This window comes from Ovis canadensis, chromosome 19, assembly GCF_042477335.2.
Source record: "Ovis canadensis isolate MfBH-ARS-UI-01 breed Bighorn chromosome 19, ARS-UI_OviCan_v2, whole genome shotgun sequence".
Lineage (NCBI taxonomy): Eukaryota > Metazoa > Chordata > Mammalia > Artiodactyla > Bovidae > Ovis > Ovis canadensis.
Window position 1 is genome coordinate 27,646,598 of NC_091263.1, and position 18,318 is coordinate 27,664,915.

Consider the following 18,318-nt stretch of genomic DNA (forward strand, 5'->3'; position numbering starts at 1 on the left):
TGGGGAGCGTGGGGAGGTTTTCAAGAACTGTGTAGGCAGGAGCTGTGTGTACAGTCCAGCCACTGATCAAGTTGCCCCCCCCAACACACACCTCTCCTCTCTTCCTTGTTCTCTTTCTCCCCATTCCCTTTTCCTCACATGCACTTGCAGTACGCTCTTGAATTCTTCACAGGCCCTCCTCCTCTTTCCCCGCCCTCTTCTCTCCCCACCTTCCTTCTCTCACACACAGAAGTGACATCCACCGTGTCTCTCCCTGGGCCTCTGACATGCACACTTTCCCCCTTCTCTCTCACACATAAGGGCTGTACAACACAGCACCCCACCCCTCTCCGCCTTCCCAGTCCCCCAACACACACACACAGACTCCAACCCTTGGACAACATCTGTGATCACTGACCCTTCAAAGGTTGGCCTCCACATGTTGTATCCATGTATCCTTTGGATACACCCCACATGGCAGTCAAACCCTAAATGCATGTCCCAGCTTGAAGGTTGGGCTCATGTTCCCATGGAGCGCCTCAGGTAAGAAAACTAATATCAGAGAAGGGACATGATCTGAGCCTGGTCACACGGCCACTGCGTGACAGAGGGGAACAGGGAACCTGGCTCTCTGGACCTCAAGGCTGGTGTCTTTCCCATGTCTCTCTTCTGACTTAAGATGTGCCTCTTAGGCCTGAATCCGCCCAGGAATGAGGGGGACTCTGCTAGTGGTAAAGAACTCACCTCTCAATGCAGGAGATGTAAGAGACGAGGGTTTGACCCCTGGGCTGGGAAGATCCCCTGGAGGAGGGCATGCTAACCCTCGCCAGTATTTTTGCCTGGAGAATCCCATGGACAGAGAAGCCTGGCGGGTGACAGTTCATGAGGTCACAGAGTCCCACACAACTGAAGCATCTTAGCGAGCAGGCAATGTGAGGATGGAGTCACGTTGAGCTCATGACAAAGAGAGCGTGACAAACCAGTGGGAAGGTCTCTGCAAGTGCCTCTGACCCTGTAAGTCCCGCTCCCCTCCAACAAAATCCTCAAAAAGTGCCCAGCAGAACCAAAGAGTGTACCGAGTCTGCGTGACCTCTGGCCACAGGGCTGGCCAGCCCAGCCCAGAATTTCAGTGTGATTTCACGGCAAGAACTGAATAGAGGGCTGTCTGGACCGGCCTGAGGTGAGCTGCTGGGTGTAGGCAGCCTGGGAAGTGGGGTGCAGCCCAGCAGATTCTCCCAGAGCCCCCGCCTCAGTGCAGTCGGGCTGAGAAAACAGGGCAGAAGCCATCAATATCTTTGAAAGGTAAAAGCTCTCTTTGCCAGGCAAAGCGACAACTGTGAGAAAAACCCGGGCGCGCTGGGAGGCGGCATCTGTGCGGCTTGGCAAGGCCCCCTGTGCACTGTTTGGGTAGAGCAAGGCACTCCAGCCATCGTCCTGATTCCCTGTTTTCCGCATGACTGTGACTTGGAGTCAGTGGCCCTGCCAGAACGCGGAGAAAAGGCTCATCTGTTGCCATGGAGGCTCCCAGCTTCTCCAGAGGCTGGGCCTTGAGTCACTGCCTCTGCAAACAGATCCCACAAGCACCACCAAAATAAGCCAGTGGAAAAGGGAAATTATTTTTCTGTATAAGAGCTAGCAGTGAAAGTGAAAGTGAAGTCGCTGAGTCATGTCCGATTCTTTGTGACCCCATGCACTACAGCCTACCACGCTCCTCCCTCCGTGGGATTTTCCAGGCAAGAGTACTGGAGTGGGGTGCCACTGCTTTCTCCAGAGGACCTTCCCAACCCAGGGATCAAATCTGGATCTCCCGCATGGTAGGCAGATGCTTTACCATCTGAACCACTAGGGAAGCATTATTGAGAGCTTATTCTTTCTTTAAAGATTTTTTAAAACTTTTTTTTTGTATTGGTGTATAGCCAGTTAACAATGTTATAGTTTCAGGAGGACAGTGAAGGGACTCAGCCATACATACACATGTGTTCATTCTCCCCCAAACTCCCCTCACATCCAGGTGCCACATAACATTGAGCAGAGTTCCATGTGCTATACAGTAGGTCATTGTTGGTTATCCATTTTAAATAAAGCAGTGTGTACAGGCAAGCATAAGTTCCTTCTCTAAGTCTGTGAGTCTCTTTCTGTTATATTCGTTTATTTGTATCATTTTTTAAAAGATTTTTTTTAATGTGGACCATTTTTTAAAGTGTTTATTGAATTTGTTACAGTATTGTCTCTCTTCCACATCCTTACTTTTTGGCCACGAGACATGTGGCATCCAAGCCCCCAACCAGGGATCAAACCTGCACCCTCTGCACTGGAAGGCAAAGTCCCACCCCCTGGACTGCCAGGGACATCTCCAGAGAGCTTATTCTGTACTGAATTACTGTGCTGAGCACTCAGTTCTCCTTATAACTCCATAAGGCAGATATATTGCACCCATTTTACAGATGTAGAAACAGGGAAAGAGAGGTCAGGGAACTTAGCCAGCACTTGCTAGGAAGTGGAGGAGTCAGGAGTTAAACCAGGCAGGCTGGCTCCACAGGCTGCCTCTGTACTATGATGCTGTCAAGGAACTCAAAAATCTGGTGCATTCTGGGGTGCTTAGTTGAATCCTGGTCAGTGGTTTCAGTTTTGAGGAGCATTTTGTTGAAAGCCCCCTCAAAAGGCAATTTAGGAAATGTATTCACAGCATCTCTGGAGAGATATTTTTGGCTCTTTGCAGACGGAGGAGCTCTGAAGTCCACCATGGTGGATGATGCTAAAATAAAATATCCCCCTCCCCACACCTACACATGCAAGATCTTTGGCCAGGCTCCCACCCTGGAGATGGGGATTGGTAGCAACTGCGCATAATTTCCACTCCTGAAGAATACATCTTGCAGCGTGGCGCCCGGAGCCTCCTGAGTGTCCCTGTCAAGAGAAATGTGCAGAGGCCTGGGCACACCACAGAACCCCCGGGGATGTCCCTTCTGCTCACACTGGGACACCGGAAAGGGGATTAGGGATGCTATCAACAGCATCAACAGTGCGGGTGATGCGGACCTTGTCCAAGAGGAGCTTGACAACTCGAGGAGAAGGGAAATGTGACTGGAGGAACTCAGTCACAATTGTGAGAGAACCCTGCGGTTCCTATCTGCTCTCATCTCTCCCAGCAGCCCTGCCAACTCTGATCTGAGCTCATGATGGTGCTCCCTTCAAGTCGGAGCTCCTCGCACTTTCACCCTGCAACTGACCAGTCTCAACAACTGGCTTGCATCTGGCCCCGTGGGAAACCACTGTATGATTTCAACTTACTTTTCAAGTCAAAGGACAACAGCAGCCTTTTTTTTTTTTTAGATTTACATTTGAATTAACTTGAAGTACATTAACTTCTTTGATTTGCTGAATGTAAATGTGTTTCCATTTTTGTAAGAGGTGGCCATTGATTTTTGCACGAAAAAGAGTGGGTGAGGCTTGTGCCTTTTCAAAGTCTGCATTTATGCGCCCCACGTATGTGGAGAGAACCCATTTCTGATGCAGTTCGTTCCAGGAGAGTGTAAACAGAATTTTGTGCACCTGCATTTGTCTGGAAGGAAGACACACTTCCAGAGGCTGCAGTTATTTGGCAGTGGGCAAAACAGAACCAGTTTCTTCCCTTCCTCAGCACCCTTGGTTTATCTGTAGATCCTTTGCTAAGTAAGTGCTTTATCAAGAATGGTGCGCTGTAAGCAGAGTGCCCTGCGTCCTCATGAATATTCTGGAGCATGCACTCACACACACAGATGGGAGCTGGTATGATGATTTGCCCAATAATCTGCCTACTGCTTCACGGTAAGCGGGTAGCACATCCTTCAAAATCCTGCCTAGACCCATTAGGAGGAAGATTCCCCAGTTTTTTCCTAACAAATATTCTGCTCCCTTCATGTGTGTGTGTGTGTGTGTGTGTGTGTCTGTGTATGAAGGCCATTCTCTGCCACAATGATGTGAAAGCAAATTAGGAACTGTTTTAAATGCCAATCAATTAGGCACAGGTAAAATATGCCTGCTAAGTTGCTTCAGTCGTGTCCAGCTCTGTGCGACCCTATGGACCGTAGCCCGGCAGGCTTCTCTGTCCATGGGGATTCTCCAGGCAAGAATACTGGAGGTATTTCCATGCCCTCCTCCAGGGGATCTCCTTACCCAGGGATCGAACCCAGGTCTCCTGCACTGGCAAGCAGGTTTCTTTACCACTAGCGCCACCTGGAAAGCCCCAAATAAAATAGGGTGAAAGTGAAAGTGACCCCATGGATACACAGTCCATGGAATTCTCCAGGCCAGAATACTGGAGTGGGCAGCCGTTCCCTTCTCCAGGGGATCTTCCAAGCCCAGGGATCAAACCCAGGTCTCCCACATTGCAGGTGGATTCTTTACCACCTGAGCCACAAGGGCAGCCCAAGAATACTGGAGTGGGTAACCTATCCCTTCTCCAGCGGATCTTCCCAGCCCAGGAATCGAACCAGGGTCTCCTGTATTGCAGGCGGTTTCTTTACCAACTGAGCTATCAGGGAAGCCCAAATAAAATATAGTACACCCCGAAACAGGAATAAGGAGGCTTTATGTTTATGATATGGGATGATCACCAGATGTGTTCCTCTGGAACAGTGCAAAGGGGTACTATACTACCATTTGTACAGAGAAAAAGCAGAGGTGAGTATTTTAGGGAGTACTGTCTTGTGTGTGCCTAGGTGACAAGAAACTGATAGCATTGTCTGCCCCTGAACTGGATGGATGGTGATCATGGGTGAGCAGGAGATACATTTTAAACTCTGTGAGACATCTATTAAATTTTTTACTTCAGGAAAATTAACAAGCAAAAAACAAGAGAGCATATTGGCTTCACTGTTGACCAGCTATCTAGCCTTCGTTTTCGCAAAAGAATACTTGTCTCATCATTTAATTTTGAGGACTAAAAAGACCTGGCCCCATGCCAGGTGTGTGGTAGGCTCTCAACAAGTGACGGATCCTGGCAAGTGCAAGGCAGCCCCAGCAACTACAATCTACTGTAAACACACAGTGACGTTTTGCATTATCTTTAACCAGCCACTTAATATAACAAAGTCCTTGCCTCTTCATTTTCATAGTAGTACATTGCATGTTCATTATAGCTAAGTCCAGAATTGGTTAATACAAACAGTAAGCAGATAGATCATCTTCTTGTCCCAACAACCACCTTTGAACTTAAAGACACCTCACTATATGGCATAATGTCACATATGTGGTAAGTCGCTCAGTCGTGTCCTGCTCTTTGTGACCCCATGGACTATAGCCCGCCAAGCTCCTCTGCCCATGGGGATTCTCCAGGCAAGAATACTGGAGTGGGTTGCCAGGCCCTCCTCCAAGGGATCTTCCTGACCCAGGAATCGAACCCAAGTCTCTTGCATCTCCTGCATTGACAGGCAGATTATTTACCACTAGCATCACCTAGGAAGTCCAAAAGAAATGTCATTTCTTTTTTTGGCTTATTCATCAGTTTGAGTAATAGCAACATTTATGTTAACAATAAGCCAAAAAGGAAATTACACACTTTTTTTTAATACAAATCTGAAGATGTTATCAGAGCAAAGCTGGCATACTTCCGTGTGTCAGGATGTGGGAGGTGAAGCGAGACCCAGTGCAACTATGCGTCCCTGAAAGTTTGGCTGAAGGAAGCTGTGATCATTTGTATTCTGAGGGTGCAGGAGGTGAGATGCAGAAAGATAAACGTGTCTCCCAGACCACACATAGAGTGATGTGACTGGGGCAGGAATCCACGTGTGCTGACTGCCTTTTCTCTGCTGTCTTGGTTCCTAGTTCACGCAAAGCAGCACGGGACGGATGTGAAATTTCCCTTCTCGGCCAGCATGGTTCACAGTGCAGATTTCTGTAGCTAGAGCCAGAGCAGTGGCTCCTCAAATAAATGCAGTTAAATTCTCTTACTTCAGGTTGATTCTGACAAGTGAAAGATGTTTAAGTCCCAATCAGCTTTACAATTAAGAGAGCAAAAGAAAAGCCGCATTCCAATGACATTTATTCCTGCCTCCAAACAGCCAACGCTAAAAGAAACCATTTCGTTCTCCATCCCCCAGGCTTAATAACTGCCTGGTTGAGTATCATTCCAACTCGCTGAACCAGAGAGGAATGAATCAAGCGTAAGGGTGGAGCCGAGAGCCACGGAGATGCCAGAGAGATGGAAGAGTGCAGGGCCAGGTCAGTGCCAGGGGCGTCGAGTCTGAGGAGAACTTCCTGAGGGACAGGTAGGGACAGACAGTTGGGAGGCCAGAGAGCCGCTGTGCCCAAGACCTATGAACGATAGCTGGAAAGTCCTGGAGCAACTGAGCCTGCCCTGACACATCTGCCTCCAGACCGTCTCAGAAGCGTCTTCTTATTTAGACCTTCCTGGGCTTCCCTGGTTCGGGTGGTACAGAATCCACCTGCAATATAAGAGACCCGGGTTGGATCCCTGGGTCGGGAAGATCCCCTGGAGAAGGGAATGACTTCAGTATTCTTGCCTGGAGAATTCCATGGACAGAGGAGCCTGGCGGGCTACATTCCATGGGGTTCCAAAGAGTTGGACACGACTGAGCAACTAACACTTACTTTCTTGGGTGATGGGTCTTCATTGGTTTTTATCCCTAATTACTAATGCAGGACCCCAGCCTCCTCCAAAACTCCTCCCCCCACCCCACACCTATGGATTCATGGGAATCTCTTAAGGGCACAAGTCTCAACAACTAGCCCGTGACATCCATGGATGTTTTTCCACTTTCTGCCCAGCGGGTCCTCATCCTTAGTGTATTCTGGGTGCTGTATTCATCACCACACTCCCCTGGGTACCACCACTGTACTCTCCAAGCACCACCCTCTCCTCCTGGGGTCATCTGTATGTGGGGACACAGCTGTGTCCCCTCCTGGCACTCATCTGCCACCACAGAACCTACTGTCAAAGTGCCAACATGGGGCTGCCCTCTCAGGGCCGAGTTAGGGTGCGGCAAGCAAGGCATTCACCTTGGGTGCAAAATTTAAGGGCGTGATCAAAGCCAAGTAATTAAGGTAAATATTTAAATGACAGTATGTTTAAAAAGCAAAATTAATGCAAAAGTTCATAAAGAATAAAATATAAGTGTTTACACTGAAGTATAGTTGATATATAATATGATAGAAGTTACAGGTGTACCATATAGTCATTCACAGTTTTTAAAGGTTATATACCATTTATAGTGGTTATAAATATTTGCTGTCGAAATGCAAAAATTCTGACTAAAGACAGGGTCTATTAATAGTGAATGCCTCTGACTGGAGACTGAGACAAAAGGAAATAATTCTCCCCCTATGTAATATTCTTGTGTATTTTAATGACAATTTTTCTGGCATATTAACATATCTGAAAAAATAGTGAAAAGCTGAAAAGCATGTATGTTACACTCACAGTGTTATTGTAAGTTTATATATTTTATTTAAATAACAAGCACAACTATTTATAATTTTACTTTCCTGGCCTTAATGGAAGAAGCACTCTCACTAATAATATTTTCAAGGTACCACCTCACAGCAGTCGAATGGCCATTGTTTAAAAGTCTAGAGGACTTGTCTGGTGGTACAGTGGACTAGAATCTGCCTGCTCATGCAGGGGCATATGGGTTCAATCCCTGGTTCAGGAAGCTTCCTCATGCCATGGGGCAACTGCGCCTGTATGCCACTTACTGAGCCTGAGGGCCACAGCTACGAAAGCCTGCAGGCCTAAAGCCATGCTCCGAAACGAGAGAAGCCAGTGCATCAGGAAGCCCACGCGTTACAGCAGAGTCGCCCCTGCTCGCCGCAACTAGACGGAGCCCTCAAGCAGCAACAGAGACCCAGTGCACAAAAAGCAAACAAGTAAACAATTTAAAAACAAGCAGCAACAGAGACCCAGTGCACAAAAACAAACAAGTTAACAATTTTTAAAAAAGGCTGCAGTTAACAAATGCCGGAGAGGGTGTGGAGAAAAGGGAACCCTCCCACACTGTTGTTGGGAATGTGAGTTGGTGCAGCCAATGAGGAAAACAGTATGGAAGTTCCTCAGAAATCGAAAAATAGAATTACCATATGATCCAGCAATCCCACTCCTGGGCACATATTTAGACAAAACTATAAATCAAAACCATACATGCACCCCTACGTTCATAGCAGCACTGTTCACAATACCCAGGACATGAAACCAGCCTTCATGTCCATCGACTGAGGCATGGATGAGGAAGATGTGGTACAAATGCGCAGTGGAATACTATTCTGCCTTAAGAGAGAATGAGACAATGCCATTTGCAGCGACATGGATGCAACTATAGATTACGATGCTAAATGAGGTAAGTCAGAAAGAGAAAGACAGCGCTTCCTCGGTGGCTCATTGGTGAAGAATTCTTGTCTGCCAATGCAGGAGACACAGGTTTGATCCCTGATCCGGGAAGATCCCACATGCCGAGGAGCAACCAAGCCCGTGCCCCGTAACTATTGAGCCTCTGCTCTAGAGCCTGGGAGCTGCAGCTACTGAAGGCTGAGCCTCCTAGAGCCTGTGCTCCACAACAAGGGGAGCCCCTGCAATGAGAAGCCCGTGAACCACACCTACAGAGCAGCCCCCGATCACCACAGCTAGACTCAGCACAGCCACAAATAAATAAAAAAAAAAAATAGAGACAAATACCATGTGGTATCACCTACACGTGGGACCTAAAATACAACACAAGTGAATGCATTTACAAAACAGAAACAGACTCACAGAGACTTGTGGCCGCTAAAGGGAAAGCACTGGGGGAGGGATGGAGTGGGATATTGGGGTTATCAGATGTAAGCTTTTGTGTATAGAATGGATAAAGAGCAAGGCCCTGCTTCAAAGCACAGAGAACTATATTCAATATCTTATGATAAGCCATAATGGAAAAGAATATTTTAAAAAAAGAATGTATATAAATGGATCACTGAATTACTTTGCAGAAACTAACACAACATTGTAAGTCAACTATACTTCAATAAAAAATATTAAAACTGAAAAAAAAATCTTCAAAATCCACCCCTTTATTCTCTCCTTCAGCCCATTTCCTCGTCCATCTCCTGTTAGCCACTGTGCGACCTGGAGGAGTTGTGCAGAGAGGGCCCAGGAGCAGCTGTGGGGGCGTCACACACAGACACGCTCCCTCACTGCTCTCCCAGGCTTTCCCTGCTGCTGTCTGTCGCCTCCAGCTCCCCACCCTTAGCGGGACACTTCACGTTAATGGCAACTGGCAGGTATCAACTGAGCATGACACTTGCAGCCTCCTGGCCATGACTGTCTGCAGATTCCCAGTGACACGCTCAGGGTTCCCAGTGTGAGGGCCGTTCTCCACCGAGTCTCTCAGCGTCTCTTGACTTCTTGAAACTGACTGCTCTGACTCCATGCTCAAGGGCCTTCGTGCTGTCAGGGTTGAAGGAGTCTTATTTTCCAAACACCTGCCTGTCATTCTGTTGTTTTCCCCACGGCTCGGAATCAGTAATATCGTCCTGTGTTCTTCACAACAGGCCAGATCTATCCTCAGGCTCAGTGACTCTCAATGTGTGGACCTCGGAACAGCAGTCTCGCGTCACCTGCACGTCGTCAGGGATGCTCATAGTGGGGGCCCCCCAGACCAAACAAATCAGAACCTCTGAAGTCAGGCCCAGCAAGCTAGGTTTTAAGTTTAAGAACTGCTAACGGTTAAGAACCACCCTAACCCCTAAGTCTAACCTTTTGCTTAAGATGAAATGTAAAAATTGAACACATTTCCTAACAAATATACTTTTACTCTTTATCTATTGATTATACTCATATCCTGCCCCCCCCCAAAAAAAGATGCAGAGGGCTTAAAAGAAAATAATAATATTGATGATAATAAAAAAAAAATAGCACATCCTGAAGATTTACACTGGGCAGGATACTGTGCTGGGTGCCTCCCATGTATTATATCATTTAATCTTTAGAAAAATCTGATGAAATATTTATTATCTCCTCTGCATCTGGGAGGGGAAAAAAACTTCTGTTAGGTAAAATAGCCAAGGATCAGATTTAGGGGAGAAAAAAGGTTTGCTTGTTCAGTGCGGGTTTTTGTTTGGCTTTTCTAGTAATTTGAGTGATCATACTTTGAATTTATTTTAGTGACATTGTATCCCAGGAGTTTACTTAGAAATCATGATTCCTAAGAGTTGAGTCTCACTCAGCAGAGGAGAGGGGCTTCCCCACAGGAGACCCGGGTTTGATCCCTGGGTTGAGAATATCACCCGGAGAAGGGGAACGGCCGCCCTCTCCAGTATTCTTGCCTAGAGAATCCTACGGACCAAGGAGCCTGGCGGTCTACAGTTCATGGGGACGTAAAGAGTTGGACATGACTGAGCGACACACACGCAGCAGAGGAGATCTGAGTGATTCTGGCGGCAAGACTTTCTCTTGTCCTTTCCTCAAGTGCTCCCTGGGGGCAGCTACCATCAGCAGGGTGGCAGACCTGGCCGCAAAGTTCTGGGCTCCCCGGGCCTCCACGGGCAGGAGTAAGAGTGCACACTGTCACGCAGGGACGTCTGTCCCTGGACAGCTGCAGTCTTAGAAGACATGTGACAAGCCGCCGAGGTCCACGTTGATGTCAGTTACTGGTCCTGATCCTATATTGTGGTCTACATAGGAGCAGGGCTGGCTCTTTGATTTTTACTTTCTTAGAGTTTTCTCTAATGGTCTTTTTATAATAGAACTTAGTTTAATGACTATTTCCTCACTCCCTGAAAGGAGTGAAGGAAGTGGGAGGAAGAGGGAAATGGTGCATCAGTGTCTCTGCCTCGGGCAGCATCTCTGCAGCAGCCGCATCTCCTTTGTGGCCCCACCTCCTGGCTCCAGGATGCTCCTCCCAGCAATCCCACCTCTCCCCTGGCCCTTCTGGCCCAGGGGTGGTGGCAGCTTCGCCGCTGCTAGCCTCTGGCATGCCTCACCATCCTCTCTTGGGAGTCTCAGTGGTTTCGTCATCTATGTAATCAGTTGCCTGTATTAGAGTCTGTCTGTTTGAAAGACCTAGAGTTTTCTCTCTTTTATGTCCACTCAGAGTGTTGTTGGTGCTGAATCTTCTCAGTCTGTATTCTGTGAGGCACAGCTCACAGATCATGGTTGTGCCTACAGATTTTAGGAGAGATGCTTTGTTATCCACACATCATCAGGGTCCTCTTGAGTTGGTAATGGGTTTTAATTGCTGTGCTTCTTAATTCTTACCCACAAAGTAATGTTAGCTCATCATTATCAATTTAGACTGTTATAGTTTGTTTGGGCAACTTTGCTTTATATAATGATTTGAACTTGGCTCATCAGTATTTCTGGCGTTTTATTTATTTCTGTAGTGAAAGCACCTGAAATTGGGAGTACCATTGTAATTATTCTATTCCTCTTCCAAACTTTGTATCACCCAGTTCAGTTCTTTTTCCTTGGAAAGCAGGAAAAGCAAGTGAAAGCGTTAGTCACTCAGTCATGTCTGACTCTTTGAGATCCCATGGACTGTAACCCACCAGGTTCCTCTGTCCATGGAATTCTCCAGGCAAGAATACTGGGGTGGGTTGCCTTGCCTTCCTCCAGGGGATCTTCCCAACTCCGGGATCAAACCTGGGTCTCTTGCATTGCAGGTGGATTCTTTACTGTCTGAACCACCAGGGAAGCTCAGGAAAATAGGAAGGAGGGAGGCAAGTCAGCTGTTGAGAGAGACAGCTTGTCCTACCTAAGTGGATTGTGGTCAAGAGTAACAACAAAAAAAAAACCATATGTGGACTCAGAAAACACCCAGCTAATTTCACTGGGCCAGTGCTTATTAAGCTTTGGTGGACCTAGTAACCACCTGGGAATCTTGCTAAAGTGCCGTTTGATTCCAGAGGGCTGGGATTGCCATTTTTATCGAGGCTCTGTACGGTGCCCACACAGCTGGTCTGAGGACTGCACAGGAGGTAGGGGGATCCATAGACCCTCCCCCATCGGTGTGCACGGCACCTGCCCAGCAGGACCTGAAGGCCAGGGCGGCCTGGCTTCATCACCCGCAGCAGGATCCCAGCAGTTCTGGCGTAGGCAGTTCCTTCCTCTTCACAATCCTGTTATTTTGTCTAATGAGCTGAAATCAGTCTGGCATTCCTGGGGTTGTAATTTCAGTGCTGCTCTTGTGATGTAATTTCCAGTCTGTCTTCTGATGAGAATGCACCATGTGTATAAGTTTATTCATGTCACAGAAAAAAATTAGCAAACTGCTTATACAAACAAGTGACTTGAAGTGTTTAGTATCCACAGAATGATAAGTAGGTTGTTTTGTGGCGGTGGGGGGGGGGAATGATACAATGATTTTACATTTCTGTCTGAATTCTTGATCCCTGGAGCTTCCTATTTGCTTAAACTTTGAAGCAAAAGCCATCATTTGCAGTAAGAATGCTAACTAGAGGTTCTGGAAGGAAAATAAGCCAAGCAGATGTCAAGGCTCTGACCCAATAATGAGGTCTGCAGTCTGTTCCCGGATTTGCTCTTAGTTCAGTCAGTGACTAGCAAGTTACTTGTTTCCATTTTCTCTGTAAAATAGAGATAGTGATTATTTATACCTCCCTTAACCCCAAGTTTTGGTTTCAGTGCTGCCTGTGGACCAAAGACTACCAAATCCATTGTTCTAGTCCAGATTCCCATCTACAGACCAGCACACCCAGTGAGCACCAGGCACTGCCACCTGGGGATGGGGGCACCCCACATATAGGTGTCCCGACCGAACTCACCATCTTCCCCCAAACCTGACCCTCTTCCTGCATCCTGGGTGACCATCATTTTACAGACAAACCAACTGCAGTTCCAAGGACTAAATGTCATCAATTCCCACTATGTTGTGATTGGTGAATTTTGAAGGCTTGGCTGTTGACATTTTTAAAGCTTTAGTGTTGAGAGGGGAGAAGGCAATGGCAACCCACTCCAGTACTCTTGCCTGGAAAATCCCATGGACAGAGGAGCCTGGTAGGCTGCAGTCCATGGGGTCGGTAAGAGTCGGGCACGACTGAGCGACTTCACTTTCACTTTTCACTTTCATGCATTGGAGAAAGAAATGGCAACCCAGTCCAGTATTCTTGCCTGGAGAATTCCAGGGACAGAGGAGCCTAGTGGGCTGCCGTCTATGGGGTCACACAGAGTAGGACACGACTGAAGTGACTTAGCAGCAGCAGCAGTGTTGAGAGAAATTATCAGGGTTAGATTGTGAAACTGCCCAGGACTAAGAACTTTTGTATGGTCATCCTTAGGGACAAATTGGGATCATTTAAAAAATAAGCCAGGGAAATAAAGCAGGGTCCCTCTGTACAGTTCCAGCTTGGAAAGTTTTTCACCACAAGTCTCATCATCAGCACTATGGCTCCCTGTCCTTCCTAAGGCACCTCTCCTGTGTTTACTGCAGTGAGAAGGGGCAGTTTGGGGGTCATTAAAGGAAATGCCTGGTATATCTGGAAAAGATGAAAACTCCAATTCAAAAAGATACATGCAGCCCAGTGTTCATAGCAGCCCTATCCACAATAGGCAAGACATGGAAGCAACCTAAATGCCCATCAACAGATGTACGGATAAAAAAGATGTGGTCTGTGTCGGAAGGTGTGGAACAATGGAATACTGCTTAGTCATAAAAAAGAACGAAGCAAGTCCATCAGGAGCAACATGCATGGACCTAGAGATTATCATACGAGGTGAAGTAAGTCAGGCAGAGCAAGAAAACTATCACATGATATAGCTTACGTGTGGAATCTAAAATGTGATACAAAAGAACTTATTTACAAAACAGAAACAGACTCATAGAAAGCAAACTTACGGCTACCAAAGGGGAAAGGAGAGGGAGCGGACTATATTAGGAATTTGGGATTAACAGATACTCACTAATACACATAAAACAGATAACAAGGATCTACTGTATAGCACAGGGAACTGCTCTGAATATTTTGTAATAAATCATAGTGAACAAGAATCTTAAAAATAATATACATATATATTTATATGTGTGCATGTGTTTACCACTGAAACGCTTTGCTGTACATCTGAAATTAACACACTGTTATTCATCAACTATACGTCAGTGTTTTAAGTTCAGAAAATAACGCCTGAGCCATAAAGCAGGACAGACTCTGTTCTCACACCTCTGCGGGAATGACACAGAACCCAGTGCCTGTCAGCCATTCTGGAGATGCCTGTGGCTTGCCTCTTGGTCCCATGGCATGGTGCCTCTGGCACTCACTGAAGAGTCTAGTCTGACGGCACTGCTGGGTACGAGCTTCATCGGTTTTGTCACTTCCCACACCTGGCAGCATATGGCAGCCTCGTGCCTGCGCGCAGAGCACTCATAAGCAGTGAGGAATGAAAGAACAAGCGAGTGGACACATGAAGGAACTCGTGCACAGACGCGTCTTGTCCCAGTGGGACCTGACACCGGGCTCTTCCCTTCTCATCTGCGCTTGCCTGAAGCTGCCTCTGTTCAGGAGGCAGCTGGAGATGTGAGAGTGGGCTGGGACCCTGTAGCACTCAGCCGGTCCATCCTGGGTGTGGGTGTCCCCACAGCCTTCTCCCCACGCCTCTGCCCCATGAACCGTGCGTATCCTGTGAGTTTCCTCTGAGCCGTGAATTTTAAAATAAGTGAAATAAAAGCAGTAATAGCAAATGAAGGTAATCATGACTGAGCATTCCCTGGGGCTTCCAGAGAAGCTCTCCACATTAACTCGAAGTCAAAACATAATCTAAAATGCATCGGTTCTATGGAAAAGCTTTCTCGTCTCCAAATGAGGCTGTAGGTTTGCTGGTCATTCTCTTGAGCAAGCAAGCAGAGGCATTCCAGTTTCTGTCTCATCAAAGTGTTTCTAAATGCTATACAGTTTTGGTATAACCAGGGAACGGAGAGCTCATCCTATGATGCACTTGAAGTACAGTAAATCCCCTATGTAAGAACAAGTTCCATTCTGAGAGTGTGATCGTAAGTCCAGTTTGCTCCAACAAAGTTAGCCTAGGTACAGCTAACACAATTGGCTCTAATAGTACTGTACTGTAATAGGTTTATAATACTTTTCACACAAGGGACTTCCCTGCTGGGCCAATGGTTAAGAATCTGCCTTGCAATGCAGGGCACTCAGGTTTGATCCCTGGTCTGGGGACTAAGATCCCATGTGCCATGAAGCAACAAAGCCTGCATGCCACAACCACTGAGCCTGCGTGCCACAACCACTGAGCCTGTGCACCACAACTAGAGAGTCTATGCACTGCAATGAGAGATCTTCCAGGATGCAATGAAGACCTCACATGCTGCAACTAAGTCCCAATGCAGCCAAATACATTTTTAATCAAAAAAGAAAAAAAAATACTTTTAATACAAATAATGCATTTAAAAAAATGAGCACAGAAAATATTGTTAGTATTACCATATAGGGCATCGCCAACTCAACGGACATGAGTTTGTGCAAACTCTGGGAGATAGTGAAGGACAGGGAAGCCTGGCACACTGCAGTCCATGGGGTCACAAAGAGTCAAACACAACTGAATGACAACAACCACCTTGAAAAGTACAGTAGTACAGGACAACAGCTGGCAGACAGGGGCTGGCATCCAGCAAACAGGCAAGAAGTTACTGACTGGAGCAGGGAGAGGTGGGAGATGGTGGAGCTGAAGGATCCCATGAGGCTTAGGGGATTAAGTAATTTGTTTATAACCAATGGGCAATAAATGTCAGGGTCTGGGCCAATAGCGCCCATGAAGATTTCATAGTGATTCAAGGGAAGCTTTTGGCACGGTGCCCAACATAGAGCAAGCGCTCACATAATGGTGTTCATTTTGTTAATAGTAATGATACTGATGATATAGTGCAGTTTTATGTAAAAGGATGACACCTTTGGTACATTCTGCCATTTACAGCTGCCTCCCTCCCTCGGGGAAGACGAGCCTCTGTTTGCCATCTTGTCTACCAAGCCAGAGTGGAGGCGATGATGCTTGTTCTCTGCCCTTTTGTCTTGCTTCCTGTGCTTTACTTGGGGTTCAGACATGGGCTTTTCCATGGAAAAACTGGCCACTCCTTCGGGGGTTTCTTGGGGTTCACACCTCACCCCAATTTGAGGACTTCGAAATCTCACACTGCAGATGAAGAGTGACATTGGTACAAGCTTTCTGAAAGACCGACATGTTTGAACCCAGCAATTCTACTTCGAGAACCCACAACTGTAGACATGTTGATCATTTAGCTGCCAACATATGCATCACAGAATTGCTTTTGATAGCAAATGAAACGGGCAAATTCAATGTCCAGAGACAAGAGACTAGTGACTTAAAACCTGCTATGTTCATACTGTGGTGAATTCTGGGGCTACTAAAAATGCTGTGGGGAAGACTCTTCAATAACATTAAAGTCCATCAGGAATATTAAGTGGAAAAATAGATTTGAAACTGTCCCTCCGTCACAGGATTTTATTGAGTGTCTATTATGTACTCTGCAGTGGGAAAAAAGCCCATTTTCCATGAGCATATGTTCTGCTGGAAATAGAAAATAGATAATGAACAATTTTATAATTATTAATTAGCATATTAATATACTGATTGTCTTATAAATAATAATTATCCCTGGTGGCTCAGAGGTTAAAGCATCTGCCTCCAATGTGGGAGACCTGGGTTCAATCCCTGGGTCAGGAAGATCCCCTGGAATGGCAACCCACTCCAGTATTCTTGCCTGGAGAATCCCATGGATGGAGGAGCCCAGTAGGCTACAGTCCACAGGGTCGCAAAGAGTCGGACACGACTGAGCGAGTTCACCTTCAAACATCAGGTACAGAGACGCACCCTAGAAATTTGGGGAGAGAAAATGGGAGGAAGAGGATAGACGTGTTGACACGGTGGTGGTGGTTTTTAGGGGGGTCAGGGAGGGCCTCCCAAGGAGGGGACATTGGTGCAGAGAGCTCCGAGTTTGTGGAGCTGGCAGGCTTGGCTCTGGGGTACCTGGATGGTGTCTGGTAGGCTGGCAGGTGGGGCTCCCCCAGTGCTGAACAAGGAGGGCTTTACTGCCAGGTGGTAACCCCCTCAAGCAGATTGTTCCGTTTTATTAGAGAACCGCTTTCCATTTTTGACTAGAGCCAAGCGTCTTTCGACCAACTGTCAGTCTGGGAACAAGGATGGAGGCCCAGAGCCCTCACCATCAAAACAGCAACTAGACTAGCTTTGTGAGAGCTGTCTCATCATCCAGTCCTGCTCTCTGCACCAACCAACTTTGTTTTTTCTCTGAGTCAGCTAGCTTCTTTTTAGTTTTATTCACTATTTGATTGTCTTTTTTTTTGCTTCCACCTGTAAGTGATACCATACAGCATTTGTCTTTCTCTGTCTGACTCGTTTCCCTCAGCATGGTGCCCTCCCAGGCCACCCATATTGCTGTGTGCATGTGGGTTCAGTCACTCAGTCTTGTCTGACGCTTTGTGACCATATGAACTGTAGTCTGCCGGGCTCCTCTGTCCATGGGATTCCCCAAGCAAGAATACTGGAGTGGGTCGCCATGCCCTCCTCCAGGGGATCTTCCTGACCCAGGGATCGAACTCGCGTCTCTTATGTCTCCTGTATTGGCAGGCCATATTGTGCAGATTCCATTCTTTTTTACCAATGAGTATTCACCAATCAACATTAAATCTGACCTCGCGGTCTGTGAGTCCCAGTCCTTCTGACTGTTATGCAGGACAACATTCTCTGTTCCCTTTATGCTATCGCTCACTTAGAACTTTCCAGAAATCTGTCAGAATCTCTGATTCTCCTCCATGCTCCACTCTTCATTTCTACAAATCTCTTTCCCTTTGGACATCTTCTCACATTTCACTGGCATCTGGGGAAGAAGGGCAGCTAAACAGTGCTTGTTCCTCCACTGAATTAGAAGCATTTATATTCATCTTGCTTCTCTGAGCTTTTAAAATGAGTTTATGCATTATTTCCATTCATAATAAGAAAAATAACAAAAGCTATTCTTAAAATGGGAGGGGTTCAGCAACTTGTTCTCGTCAGGCAATAAAGAGAAGAATCGCGTCAGCTTTTTATACCAAGTGTGATAGCTCTGACCAGGAAACCTCTTTCCCGCGGTGCTTCAGGCTGAATGAGTAAGAGGCTGCAGAATTTTGCCATAGAGCCCAGGGTCTCACTTGCGCTCTTTTATCTTCCCAAGCTGAACTAGAAATGTTGTTAATGCAGTAAGAATACCAAATATAAAGCCTGCTAGCTACTAAACAGATGTGTCAGCCAGTGGCTTCAAATAGCAAGTATTTATCAGCTTGCTGTTCGGATGGACTCAGACGCACGGTTCTCCTGCTTGTCTTACTTAGACTCACTCATGC

At 46.7% G+C, this 18,318-nt stretch overlaps 1 protein-coding gene across 1 annotated transcript in view; it reads left to right on the forward strand.

The window, feature by feature from the left end:
• The window catches only part of MYRIP (myosin VIIA and Rab interacting protein), a 217,994-nt gene that overhangs the window by 121,220 nt on the left and 78,456 nt on the right, over positions 1-18,318 (forward strand). The window lies entirely within an intron of this gene.